The sequence below is a fragment of the Pteropus alecto genome, unplaced genomic scaffold (genome assembly GCF_000325575.1).
Source record: "Pteropus alecto unplaced genomic scaffold, ASM32557v1 scaffold98, whole genome shotgun sequence".
NCBI classification, from domain to species: Eukaryota; Metazoa; Chordata; class Mammalia; order Chiroptera; family Pteropodidae; genus Pteropus; species Pteropus alecto.
The window spans coordinates 16773378-16788234 of NW_006443570.1; the positions used below are offsets into that span (position 1 = coordinate 16773378).

Here is a 14857-nt window from a genome sequence, read left to right on the forward strand (position 1 = left end):
CCTAATCCACAGTTGGGAACTGACCTCCAAGAATTCAGGAAGGAAATTGAGAGAGATGATAGAGATAGAGAGAGTGAGGGGGGGGGAGAAAGAGAGAGAGAGAGAGAGAGAGAGAGTCAGGAAGGAAATCGAGAGAGACAGAGATAGAGAAGGGGGTGGAGAGAGAGAGAGAGAGAGAGAGAAAGAGAGAGAAAAAGAGAGAGAGAGAGAGAGAGAGAGAGAGAGATTGAGATTCTCGCACATAAAGTGGAGAGTGGGAAGGGGCAGGGCCAGTCCAGGGGGCTGATTGGCAGGTGATCCCAGCATCTAACTGTAGCCAGGTGGTGTGACTCCAGAGCCAGAGCCGGGCTCTTCCCACAACATGACACTCCCTGCCAAGAACACCAAGAGGGCTCTGCTCTCTCCTCTTCAGAAAGTTGATGGGAGAAGAGAATTGAGGTCAAAAGAGCTGTCCATTAGTCTCCACCAGCCTGGGGGCGGGGAGAGGTGAGCACAATGGGGTGGGGGTGACTGGGAAATAGGGGTGAGGATCCTGATGGGGTAGAGCCCCCAGAATGGGGGCTTTGTCTGTTGGGCTCATGTCAGGGTACACTGGGAAGGAGAAGGGCAAGAGTAGTGAGTTGAATAATGTCTTCCAAAATTCATGTCCACCTCAGAGAGTGGCCTTGTTTGGAAATAGGATGTTTGGAGATGTAATCGGTTAAGGGCCCCAAGGTGCACTCATACTGGATTTAGGGTGGGCCCTAAATCCAATGACCAGTGTCCTCAGAAGAGAAGAGGACACAGAGTTGAAGATGATGTGAAGATGGAGGCAGAGGCTGCAGTGATTCTGCCACAAGCCTACGAGCCCCAGAAGCAACCAGAAGCTGAAAGAGACAAGGAAGGATCCTCTCCTAGAGAGTTAGGGCCCCAAGGTGCACTCATCCTGGATTTAGGGTGGGCCCTAAATCCAATGACCAGTGTCCTCAGAAGAGAAGAGGACACAGAGTTGAAGATGATGTGAAGATGGAGGCAGAGGCTGCAGTGATTCTGCCACAAGCCTACGAGCCCCAGAAGCAACCAGAAGCTGAAAGAGACAAGGAAGGATCCTCTCCTAGAGCCTTCGGAGAGAGTCTGGCCCTGCTGACACCTTGATTGTGAACTTCTGGCTTCCAGAACTGTGAGAGAATAAACTATTGTTTTAAGCCACCAAGTCTGTGGTTATTTGTTATGGCAGCCTTAAGAAATGAAGAGAGGCAGGAATTTGTCCACTCGGTAAAAGTGGCAGTGTCTAGGAAGGGCTGTACCAAGTGGTTGGCCTGGGGGGAGGAGAGACAGGGAGAGAAGGGAGCTGGTCCAGCCCCTAGTGCAGGTGCCTGCTGCCCTCTGCACCAGGCCCCCTGGACCCTGCTTCTACCATTCCCGATGCCACCCAAGCCCCTCCCTGCTCTTTTGTCTGTATGTCTTTTTGTTTGTGTATCTATGGAGTCTGTGCCTCATCTCTCATTTCTGCAGAGATACCTGCCTTTCTCATCTCTGTGTGTTGCTTAGCTTCTAGTCCACCACTGACTCTCTCTATGAATCTTTCTCTTTTGCTTCTCAGCTCTGCAGCCCAAAAAAGAGGGTCTGATTAATCCAGATAAACATTATCTCATTTTGAGCCAGGTTGCCCTGAGCTCAGCCCCAGACAACTGTGGCCAAGACTAGGACTGGGGTGGCCTTCCTCATAGTATAGAACGCGCCATTGATGCGTGAGGAACTACGTGCCTCGGGCCACTTCCCTAGGGAGGGAAGTGTGCTCTTGGCAGTGGCCTAAGGAGGTGTGAAGAATGCCCCTGCTGCTCATCCTCAGCAGGATTACCCAGGCACTCTGGGTCCCTCACCACCTGGCCTCTGCAACCTTTCAACTTCAACCCTGGCTGTCCCATGAGCCCCATTCGCCTTAATGTCCTTATACTTTTGGCCCTTGTCCATGGTTCCTTGTCCAGTGTTCTCTTTACTCTCTGCTTTCACTTGGCTCACTCCTTCTTATCTCTGGCTTAGGCAGTCTAATTTGTTTTCCAGATATAAAACACACTACCACCAACTTAGTGGCCAGAAACGGTATACATTTATGATCTCAGTTTCCATGGGTCAGGAATCTGGGCTGGCTTAGCTGGTTCTGGTCTGCTTAGGGTTCCATGAGGCTGTCATCAGAGTGTTGACCAGGTTTGTCTTCATCAGAAGGCTCAACAAAGGAAGAACCCGCGTTCAAGCTCACTCTGGTTGTTGGTAAAATTCATCTCTTTATAGCTGTAGGACGGAGGTCCTGTTTTTTGTTGGCTGTCAGCCAGGGTTACTTCTTTAGCACCTGCCATGGGACCCTCTCTACTCAGTATGACAGTTTGCTTCTTCACGGGCAGCAGGAGAACATTGCTGACCTCAGGGAAGGCTACGCCCCCTTTTAAAGGGGTTCCAGCTGATTATGTCATGCTCACCCAAGATAGTCGACCTTTTGATTAACTTAAAGTCAGCTGATTTTTGGAACTCAATTACATCTGTAAAATGCCTTCACCCTGCCATTGACATCCATTATCTTTGCCATATACTGTAACCAGGGGTGGGAAATCATGGGGGCTACAGTCCTTTTTCCTTCAGGAAACCTTCTTTGGTCCCCTGTGTCTACTTTCATGTCTGGCACGCTTCATGAAACACTTTATTTATGTGTCTGCCTCCCACACTGGAACATGAGCTCATCAGAGACAAGGAGGGCATTTTATTTCTGTATTCCAGGGACTTGAATGTAGAGGCTCCATAAATACTTGTCCAACTGAATTGGATGGAAACCATAAATGGAAGCCTTTCTTCTAACTCTGTGGCCCCTCCCCCACATGGCGACCATGGCAGACATCACTAGTTGATCACAGTACTCCTGACCCCTTTCTGCCCCTAGGATGACCTGAGGGTCCTTCTCAAGGCAGGGGTGCAAGCAGCACCAACACACTCAGAGCCAGAATGAGAGATGAAACCTCTATTCTTACTATGCTAGACACACACTACTCTTACGGGATAATATATTTTTTTTACCTTGCTTTTCCCTCCTTGATTTCTAACCCTCATCTCTTATTTCCTGAGAGAGGACACCCTGTCTCTCTTGAATCTGGTCATCTCTTTTCTACCTGTCCAGGCATTGTGGACCTTGACTCTCCTCCTAGCTTTACCTTTGCCCACTATTCTAGCCCCAGAAGTGCCATTGTGGGATCTCCCGCTGCAACCACAAGACCTCAGAAACCTGCTCCTACGCAGCCCAAGCCCAGCCCAGTTCTCCCACTGGAACTTAGGATTTGGGCCTCCTCCTTCTGAGGTGCAAACCATGTTAATGAGGTATTCTTGTGGGCAGATGGCCTCGGCCCAGCCTCATTCTGGAGATTAACTACCAAAGAATTATGTTTGTGGAAGTCCCGTGGCTTCCAGTATGCCGTCCCCCTCACGGAGAGCAGCAGTCATTCAGCTGAGGACAGGTGCTGCATCACAAACTCCCGATTGCCTGGTCCCTATTTAACTTAGCCAAGGGAGAGATTTGGGCATCATATCAGACACTGTGGCCCTTTTACAGCTGTTGACAATCTTGAGTTCTGTCTCAACACCTTAGTCTACTCACCTGACCAATGGGGCTACACCACCCATGAACTCTGCTATGCAGAAGACTAAGAGGATCAGGAACAAATGACTAGAAAGGACAGGATAAACACCAAGGGGTTATAAACATTCTTCAAATGGATGACATTACCAAGCCTGCTAGCCTCCTTCCTCTTAGAATTCTAGCAAACCCTCTCAGGCTGGTTAAGCTTGTTTCTTGTTTTCCAAAGGACAGCAAGCACTTTTGGGTCTTAGACCTTGCATTTCACGACTGTTCAACCCTGATTGGAAACACAGTCCTCAGGCCTCCCTTATCAAGCAGAACCTGTCAGGATAATTTAGCGCTCAGGCAGAAGCAGCACATTGGAGGGCGTCTCTGGAGCATGCAGCAGGGAAGGCTGGGGATCTGGTGAGGGCCACAGGCAAGCAGCTGGTGATGGAAGGAGATGTGGGGAGTGGGCTGGGGAGAAGTCATTCATCTTCATGCACAGCATGGAAGCGGGTATAGTAGATTCAGAGTTTGCTTGGGATAAAACCAGGACAAAGTGTTGGTTTCTATCTACCTAGACGATAGCTAGTGCCATTTTCTGCATTCGGGAGAGGCTAGAAAGCCTGACCTCTGTATGTGTGTGCACCATGCCTTAACCTTCAGAGAGAGACCGTGACACTGTGTAGGAAGCAGGGGTGAGGACAAGTTCAAGGTCATGCATCTGGTAAGCTATCTTGCCTCGAGGGCTTGCTTTGGTTCTGGGGCAAAGACTTGAAGGGGCATACAATCCGTTGGACTGTATTCCTACTTCAATATGACGGCTACACTCACATTTGTCTCATGCCCCAGACTTCCACAGAGTATGGGGCTTCACAACAGGATCCTGCTATTATACATTTTTCCAACTTTATACAGTATGAGATGGTATTCCTGAATTGTTCTTGGACTGATTTGTTCTTCTTCTGAAATCTGATCATGGACATCTTTTCAACAATTAAAAAAAAAGACATGAACACAATTTCCTCAATTTTAACATTTTCCCCTGAAAATCTTAAGTGATTTCTCCTGAAACCACTGGGGCCTGCTACTTCCTGTCAAAACTAGAATCTAGGAAAGATAATGACGAATTTAGCAAGCAATTATACATTTGTTACATTTATTTAGCTTGATATATCAACATTTCATAGTGTTCAACATTTCACAGTGTTCTCCATAGAGAGGAGCCGCTATTCCTAGCTGCTCTGCTACCTGGACCCCTGTTGTTTCCTGCAGCACCTGGGAAGCCAGCTGTGTAGTAAGCCATTGTGAAGAGGAACACCCAGAGGGCAGGGCTAAGGGGGAGAGATGGACTCTTGAAATCCATGACAGCCACCAGCTTGGCAGCTTTTCTGACATTTCTGCATTATTGGAGATTCAGGTGAGCATTTTGCTTTTGAAGATTCTGAGCTGCAGAATTTGTAGACCAGGTTAACCTAGCCTAGAGCCTTTTATGATAGACTCTGAGAAGGCTATAAGCAGAAAGGTATGGAAAATATAGTAGAAGCATCCTAAAAACAATTAGTGAGACTGGCGGAAAGAATTAAAAGAAAAGTCTATATGCAAATGCTGATTATCCAAATATTTTTCCATCAAAATGGCTTTTATGGGTTGAATCGTATTGCCCTGTTTCGAGCCGGTCTCAGCTTATCAATAACCAGTGTTGTGGTTGGACTGGCCCTGCGGTTCTTATTATGATCGCAAGATGCCTTTCAGCAATAACCATCTGGAAACTTTGAAAAACATAAAGGTTTATTACTTAAGGCCTCGGAAATTACGCAGCACACCTGGGGCCACACAGCGAGTATGCAGGTAGAGAGAGACGGTGCACATAGGCCTGGGTTCTGCTTTTATTGGGATTGCGTGTGGGACCTAGAGTGTCTGGGCTCACTCTTGATTGGTGAATTTAAGACATAAGAGCAGGGTGCTTACTTCAGCAGCACATATACTAAACTTGGAATGATACAGAGAAGATTAGCATAACCCTTGTGCAAGAATGACATGCAAATTTGTGAAGCATTGCATATTTTCAGAAGGAAAGGAGAATATTTTGTGGACCATTTAGGGGTGTGTGTGTGTGTGTGTATGTGTGTGGCAGCTTTTTAGCTATTCGTTTTTAAAGTCGGTACTTTTTAATAGGAACAACTTGACCAAAAATCTGTCACAGAATTTTGAGACCCATTAAACATAAGAGCAGGAATTTACAGCACAGGGAGAAAATTAAAAACACGGCGGCCCAAATGATCAGTTATGAAATTAACCAAGATTTCTAAAATGAAGGAGCCTCAGTGAGGAGAGGTTGCCTGGCTTTGGTCTTATGGCTAGCAAAAGTTTAAATCGGGCAATTGCATTACAAAAAGAAAAAAAAAATTCAGGGTTTACACTACACCACCCATTCCTCAGATTTGCACATTAAAATCTTGGCCCCCAGCACCTTAGAATATGTCGTTATTTAGGAATTGAGTTCTTGCAGATGTGGTTAGTTAAGATGAGGTCATATGGGGGTAGGATGGACCCTAATCCAATATGACTGGTGTCCGTACACAGAGGGGAGATTTGGACACAGATACATACACAGGGAGAGTGCTCTGTGAAGACTGGAGTCACGCTTCCACGAGCCAAGGAAATATCAGAAACTAGGGGCGAGGCCTGGAACAGAGCCTTCCTCAGTGCCTTCAGAGGGCACACGGTCCTACCGACACCTTGATCTCAGACTTTCAGTCTCTAGAACTGGGAGATAACAAATTTCTCTTGTTTGAGCCACTCAGTTCGTAGTTCTTTGTTACTACAACCCTAGTGAGCTCCTACACTGACTGTCATATCTCTTGCTGGGGCGAGGGCTTTGGGCAGACACTGAAGTGCTTCGGCTTGCTGTATGGTTTATTCCGTCACCCTCGTACTTGGGAAGCACTATTCTCCAAAGTTACATCACCTAAGAATAACCTTGGCAGGCTATAGAGGCTGCAAGTTGGCTGTAATTAAAAGACTTAGGGGCATTTTCATTTTTTTTTTTTTAATATCTAAAGCAAGGCACACTTAACACCTCTTGATTAAACATGAAAGGTTCACACTGGCTTAGCAGAACATGGAGTTATCTGTCAACTTGCAATCATGCTAAATTCATAAATCTAATTTGGCTCTGGCATTAGGCCAGGAACAAATACAAGAGATTAACTTTTTTGAACTATTAGGACTAAAAATGAAAATTATTGTTATTCTGTTCTTTAATTGATTGATTTAATGTGATTTCTAGAGGCCACACACAGATCTCTTGCATGTGGGAGAATAGGAAATGGGAAAGAGATACTCATCCCCTTCCAGCCACTCAATTGCAAAAATTCAGTCGTGGAACATGTCACTGAAGTAATCATGTCTCAAGATGGCTTCTGATTTATGGACTCATAGAGTCCTACAGAGGTCACCTGGCATAAACTCCACATTCTATGGATGAGAAAGTGAGGGTTAGAAAGTTAACGTAGGTCAAAACCATTTGCTGAAGTTCCATCATGTTCCAGCCACCGAGATAGCACTAGGGGTGTCGGCACGAATCCTATCTCCTGCCCTGAAGGATCATATGGTCTAACGAGGGACAGAGGACAGCAATGGGCATATGCACAGGACACAACTGTAGCACAGAGGAGAGGCTTTGGGCCTTTAGAATGGTGATTAAGGATGGTTTTCAGCTGAACCTTAAAGGATGAGAAGAGTTGACTAAGTGAAGGAAGAGAAAGACATGTGTTTTAGGAAATGGGGACTGTAGGGAGAATAGTCTGAAGCTGAGACGGTCTAGTTCTCCAGCCATTCAGGGCCTTGCCTGCTGTTTCAAAGAGCTTGGGCATCATTGGAAAATGACGAGAAATCCTTGAAATGCTTGGGGAAGGGCCTGTTGACCTGCGTTTGTGTTTAAGTAGCTCTGTCTGTCGGGAAGGGGAAGGCTGGATTGGAAGGAATTGGTCTGGGGGAAACTGCCAATAGTTCAGGTGAGAGACGATGACGATCCAGATGGGAGCAGTGGCCACAGTGATAGAGACAAGGGGATGGGGCCAAGAAACACTGAGAATGGTTGGCACTTGGAAATCAATAGGATGTGTCATGAGGGAGATGGAGGTGACAAAAGGACTGCAAGCTTCCTAGTTTGGGGTCCAACTGAGTGGTTGTAAGTGATAGAAACCCAGATGAAATTACAGTTGACCCTTGCGAAACACAGGTTTGAACTGTGATGATCCACTCACTTATATGCAGAGTTTTTTTCAATAAATATACAGTTGGCCCTCTGTATCCATGGGTTGCACAGTCATGGGTTCTATCACTGTGGGTCGAAAACAGTATTTGTTTGATCCCAGACTTGAGATGGACTCTAGTTTGAATAGGCTGAGTTGGTGGACAGTGGACAACCCATTAAATGGCAGAGCCCATACCAGTCTGAGGCTGTGGGGAGAAATGTCAGCTATAACTGGAGCCAACAGCAGACAAAACATGAGCCCTGGAGCTTGACTGCCTAGAGTTAACTCTTGTCTCTTCAACTTACTAGCTGTGTGACCTGGGGCAGATTTCTTAACCTCTCTGTCCTCGGTTTCCTTATCAGTAAAATTGGGTGATATTGTACTCATCTTAAAGGGTTGTTGTGGTGATTATGCAATTGAATACATGGTAGGCTATTACAATGAAGCCAAACATAGGGTAAACACTATAGAAGTATGAGCATTTATTATCAAGGTGATCAGTGAGGCAACTTTGTCTTTGGAACCCAGGGGAGTAGAGCAGGCTAAGTGGAGGGGAGGGTCAAAAGTGTCCAATGCAGCAGAGATTTTGGAGCCCTTGCCAAAGCTGAGACAATTTGGGAAGCCCTCTTAAAAAAACAAAATTAGATAGAAAAGCTACTTTATATTTATAAGGGGAAAAAAACATCCAAACAAATTACACATTTAAAATAGACCAACAAGCATGGCAGCCAAAAGGTGCTATGCAGTTGTAGTCAGAGCTCAGGGCTCATGGACTGTGTGGTGAATGCCCCGTGGTGGGTGGGAAGGAGGCCCGTGTGTTTGCGGGGACTTTGGGGATATGATGAGTTTCCCACTCGGCTCCCAGCAGGAGATTCCATGGCACTGGCTGAGCTCTTGCCTTGGCGACGTAGTCCTCATTCTTCGTCGAGGGAAAAGAAAGCTCCCAGAAAGTCCCGTCCATGCAAGGCAGACATGAGGGGCCCTGGGAACAGATACGCGTTGTTCTTGGTATCTGCTCGTCCTAAAGTGTTATCCCAGGAAGACTTCCAGGGTCTCTCCGCTCCCATCTCCCACCCCCTCGTTCTTCCCTATCTGGAATCCTGCTGGCTCCCTTCTATGTTCTTTTGTAACTGTCATCAGTCTTTCTAGCTAGAAGACTATGTCCATGAGGGCAAGCCCATAGCTCTATTCACTGTTGCATCCCAGGACCACGGAGCCTAGTACAAAGTTGGCCCTCAAAAAATCTGTGCCGAAGAAATGCATGGATTCATTAATTAATTAATAAAGGACTGAAATAATGGAAGAGAAAGTCCTTGGAATGCCTAAGAAGTTAAATTGTACATCGTTTCTTCCCTTTCTTTACTTTTGAAAGTAGATTCGCGTGTTTGGATTAATCATTTGTTGGGAAATAAAAGGACCAGGGAGGAGTACTGGGTCAGGAATACTGGCTAGTGAGAGACCTGAAGTCTCTGCATGAATATTTCCTGTTCCTCCTATATGTGGGAGATAATCCAAGTTCATATGTAACTAAAATACATGTTGTTTCTGTACTACTTTGTTCAAGATATTTCTGAAAAGGTTCATTGCAAAGATACTATTCAACAGAGGTAATATAGGTCTGACCCTTGAACATACATTCTTCCTGAAACATGAACACATTAAACCCCGAGCCAGCTGGGATGTAGACAAAAAGCACAGAGCTCAGGGGCTGGCCAGCTCTGCCTCCTTCTAGCTTTGAGACTCTGAACAAGTTACCTAATTTCTCAGGGCCTCAGGATTAAGGGACCTCCAAACTCTGAGCTCATGCTTCTTTAGGACAAACTCAGGTGGAGCTAATCTCAGGGACCCCACTGAGCTTAAGGGCAGGCACACCCCTTGGGATTTCCAGGTGCCAAAGCATCCTGGCACCTCTCACATTCCCATAGCTCACTGCAGCCCACCCTGAGCCAGTGCCCAAAGCTGGCCTATGGAGAGACATTCTTGGCAAGAGGAAAATCTTAGGTAGAAGGACTATGACCCATCAGATGAAAAGGGAATCAAGATGGAAGTAGGGCTCAGACCCTTTGTTATAAGGAAGCCAGGCTTGCTTCTGTGTTTTCCGCTACACAGCATTGGACCAGTAGAGGGCAGAAGAGAGCAACGTTGCTTTTTTTTTCAGGCCCACCAGAAAAGGCATTAGTCCCATGGACTGCCCAAGACAGGTGACATTGTATATCCATTCACAGGTTTTCTTAAAAATTTATTTGTCAATTTACAGGTTGTTTGAACTTGAACAAGTCACTTCATCTCTCTGACCCTTAGTTCCATACCTATCCAATGAAGAGAAAGTATTTGCATAGGGATACAAGGTTTAAATGACATAATACATCTATTTAGCAATTTCTGACACAGAGCAAGTATTCAAAATAGTAGCTACTCCTATTGCCATTATTAATTAATTTGTTCAATTGTTAATTAATCCAATAATTTCAATTCACAAAACATTTATTTATCTAGTACCTGTTATGTAAAAAATACTGCCCTAGATGGTAGGAGGGTGGGGATGAGTTTCAAAAATAACTCAGATATGGTCTCCCGGATAGAGAAAACTTTGCAAAGTAACTGCTATGAGGAAAGATGAGGGGGTTCCCCACTAGTGGGAGACATGAAAGGCACCTTCTTGGAATGCTGAGCCTTTGAAATAAATACCTTATTGAAATCACAGATGTGCAGGCCTCAGCCCAGATGCACAGAATTTCCATCTCCAAGGATGGGGCTGGCTTGTCTGCGTCTTTACAAAGCTTCCCAGTGATCCCAATAATAAACAAGATTCAGGGAACCACTTAGGTGGATATTAAAAAAGGCATAGGATTTAATCCCCTAAAGATGAGGGCCACCAGGACCCTACTCCTTCCTGAGGAGGGCTTGCTATTGCTGTGGGTGCAGGGGACTGGGTCAGGATTGTAGAAGCTCAAAATGAAAGGGACACAGGGCATCATCCCCAATGTAGGGCCCTTTTCCACCTCCTCAGTGGCCTGTGGTCCTGAAGCCTTTGCTTGAATATTGTTTATTTTCTTTGAACCTCAGTTTCCCCATCTTTAAAGAAAAAAGGATCGAATCAAGTGATCTTTAGATGCCTTTCATCTCTGACGTTATATGACTTTTATGTGGACATTAGTGCTCTGTAAGGCAGCCTGTTAGATAAGACAGCGTGAACTTCAAGAAGAATCTACTTTGTGCCTTCTACAGTGCCCTGTTACCCACAAAGAGAAAGTCCGAGCCCTTTCCATTTTGGATGTATCTGTCTCATCTCCTTTCTCTTCAGTTAAAATGAATGACCTGCTCATTCTTCCCCAGGGCCTTTCACATCTTTGCCCTTTGTCACATCCTCTATCATCCTGAAATTCTCTTCTTCCCGCCAACCTTCACCCCACTCTGCACCTGAATTCAAGCCTTTCAAACTCTATAAGACTTTGTTAAAATGCTGCCTCCTCTGTGAGGTAGTCCCCAATTTCTCCCAAATCAAGTGGCTTCTTTTTTGCGTGTCTCCCATGCCAAAACTTTACATCGTTATCATTGTTTCTGCTATCAGCTAACATTTACAGAATGCTTACTATATGCTAGGCATTATGCATGCTTTATTTTCTTGACTCCTTCCACAAGCCTATGATAATGACATCACTGCCATTTCCATTTGATTAGTAAAGAAACTGAGATTCAGAGTGCTTAAATAACTTACCCCTGGAGACGCTGCTGTATATCCCAGGAGTTTCTACAGGTGTCTCATCTCAATACCAGACTGAAGACTCCTCCTAATCATACTAAAGGCCACCAGGTGTATTTCTCAGGCCCTGTATGGAAAACTTGAAATTTTTTGTTAAAGGATGCAGAAGTTTCTAGGAAGATAATACTGGCATAGGTGAGGTGGAAAGTAAATGCTATCTTTTGGGACACTTAAAAACTGGAAAAATCACTAAGAAATGAAAAAAATTAGGGTCAACTCCACCCTAGCCCAAGTCAATGAACTCTAACTGTGTCTAGCAGGCTGAGAACCCATGTTGAAAGCTCTGGGTTTTGACCCAAACCTTGCACAGCATCCCAGAAAATGTTTAGATAATGAATTAAGTGAAGAATTTAAAAAAAAAAAAAAAAGTTGAGGGCAGAAAATAAAATAACAGCTCAGCACACAAAAGAAGTGAAATCTAGTTTTTATATTTATTTATTTTATTATTACTTTCAAGTATACAGTACATCAGTTAGACATTTATATAGTTTATAAATGACATGATCTCCCTGATTGCTCTTTCTTTCATCAGACTCTCTACCTAACCATTACATTAATGCTAACTGCATTTCCAGTGAAATCTAGCTTTTAATTTGGCTCTTGGACTTGGTGGAAAATGGGCACGGTGTGTTAGTGAGGGGTAGAGTTGAAGAAGCCTCTTTTACAAGGCCTGTGACATACACCTTTCCTTCCTACACACACGATCTCCCTGATTGCTCTTTCTTTCATCTGACTCTCCACATAGCCATTACATTAATGCTAACTGCATTTCCAGTGAAATCTAGCTTTTAATTTGGCTCTTGGACTTGGTGGAAAATGGGCACGGTGTGTTAGTGAGGGGTAGAGTGGAAGAAGCCTCTTTTACAAGGCCTGTGACATACACCTTTCCTTCCTACACAGTTGCTTTTTAATTCAGGAAGTTGCTCAGATGGGAAAAGCTGCCTGGCCATAATTGTCCCAGTGGTAGCCAGCATTAATGGAGTGTGCAAAACTAGCCTTTGGGGAAAAGGCATTTGAAAAATGACTGCCAAGGGTTAAGAACCAGGACGTTTATTTTTCATTTGTGCAGCAACAAGTCCCAGATCCTTCTTTTCATGCTGTGAAATTTTTTTCCTGGCTTTTCAAACCCCCAAATGAATAGAGGAAAAAAAGTGAACTAAAGTGGTTCCAATTTGCAACAAGAGTACAATTTCAATTGATTTAAAGGGAAGCAACACAAGTAATGATCACAGAAAGAGATTGGAATTAGTCAATAAATAAGGTTCAAGGTCCGAAAACTAACTTCTCTTTCATTAGCTTTAAATGATGAGAATAAACAAGATAGGTGGTTCTATTTATCAGGTTCCTAAAAAAAAGAGCACTAAATGGTATGTCCCATGGCTCAGGATCCAGACCAAGTCATGGGAGGAACTAAAATCTAATCTGGAATCTCCTCCACCCCCCAACGGTATGGTTTTACTTATAGAAATGTACTTATTAATTACAGCCTTCCCAAGAGCTTTGGCTGCTCCCAGCTAGATGTTCTCATCATCTGAGAAACCTGGATCCTTAGGTTTCTATGACAAATGTTGCTTAAGTGGTATATCAAAATAATCTCCCTCGCCATCCTTCATCTTCATCTTCCCCATTCTCCATCTCGTTCTGGCTCTCAACCAGAGAGAACTGTTTTTATTACTTCAATTTCTTCAGTTTCTAGCGTTAGACATCTCACTATCCGGTGGAACGTGGTCATGGGCGGTGCAGAGTTAATACAGAAGAAGGGCTCAGAACTGACCTTGGCACATGGTACACACTCAATAAGTATTTTCTGATTTTACCCACAGGGTGATAAATGCTGTGTGTGTGTATTTGTTGGTAGAAAAGAGGGGCAGTTAGCACAGTGTGCCATGTGAGACTAAGAAAGGGGGTCAGGGAAGGCTTGGGATATGAGCGAATGTGACAGGGGGTTGGGGAAGGCTCGAGATATGAGTGAATCTGACATGCATTTAGAATAAGAAGTGCGAGAGTTTCTATTCTAAAAAATAGGGTATGTCCATGGAGTAATTGATGAAGGAGCTGTAGGTATAGGCAAGAGAGAAGGTACCTCCACAGAATTTGGAGTTTTATCTCATAGATTCTTAAACCTTTCCATGTCTTAAAAGCAGAAATGAAAGGAAAATGAATCTAAGGGGTCTAAGGGCAAAGCCCAAAGAAGTTTTTTCCAGGATTGGCATTTCAAAGAGGTCTCGTATTTTATCTTTAAAAGCTATTGAAGTTTGTGTTCTACTCTAATTATATTACAATATAAAAATAAAAATGATGGGACCCTGGGAAGGTGCTCCTGGTTCATCTGGCGGGGGTGGGGATAGGGGGGCAGGCGGTTCCTATCATACACCCCTGGAACCTATTTGCCCAGCAAGAGAAACACCACCGTATGTGATGGATGAACACATGGGGAGGGTTTTAAGAGGGAGAGAGATGTGCTTAAGTTCAAGTTTCAAGGAGATGGATTGGTGAGTTAGAGGGAGCAAGTAAAGTGGCTGGGACACTGGTCCACAAGTAGTTGCAGTCATCCACTGCCCAATTGAAGGAGGTGGCAGGGCATGGAGCTCAGAATGGTGCTGCCTGCGACAAGTTCCCCTGTTCCAGGGAACCTTCCTCACCATTGAGAAGAATGGCCATATTTTGTAGTTGTTTGAAACTCTCTCTTTTCCTTGTTTGACTCATTAAAGGTTCTTGGTCTTAAAGATTCAACATTTCCAGGTAATGTAACTGATTCAAGCTTGAAAAATGTCTACCAGATGACACCTTAGAAAGCACCAGGCAGCATGGCTGCGAATGGGAGGGCCATTTAAACTCGCTGGGAGGTCTCCTAGGCAGTGCAGAGCCTTCGTGGAAGGCCCTTTGGTCTGCAATTCACACTATCATGGATGATTTGCCCACTGCCCAAGACTGCCCATCTCTGCTTTGGACAAGTTTGGGCTCTGTGGTCTGTGCCAAAAAGGGACGTCCTGCTGCCTCCTAGCCAGTCTTCTTTGGTGCTCCTCAAAGCATTGCATGAGTCCTCATTTCTCATGGAACTGACCAGCCCCAACTTCTTACTGTCATTTGGGGATGTTCCCTGTATGAGGACCTACTGACATTTCTTCCTACCCTCTGAGCCTGTCCCCATCTTCTCAGACAGTCTGCCTCCATCTTCTCTTTAAGCTTTCTTATGTGTCTGTTTTTGTTTGTTTGTTTTGTTTTGTTGTTGTTGCTGTTTTTTGTCTT

General features: G+C 44.8%; 1 protein-coding gene and 1 non-coding gene across 2 annotated transcripts in view; both read left to right on the forward strand.

Annotated features, from left to right (window-relative positions):
* ASIC2 (acid sensing ion channel subunit 2) overlaps window positions 1-14857 on the forward strand; it is a 950209-nt gene that overhangs the window by 369559 nt on the left and 565793 nt on the right. The window lies entirely within an intron of this gene.
* On the forward strand, window positions 5547-5653 carry LOC112473433. Its single transcript, XR_003044001.1, has one exon. It is a non-coding gene; the product is annotated as a U6 spliceosomal RNA (small nuclear RNA).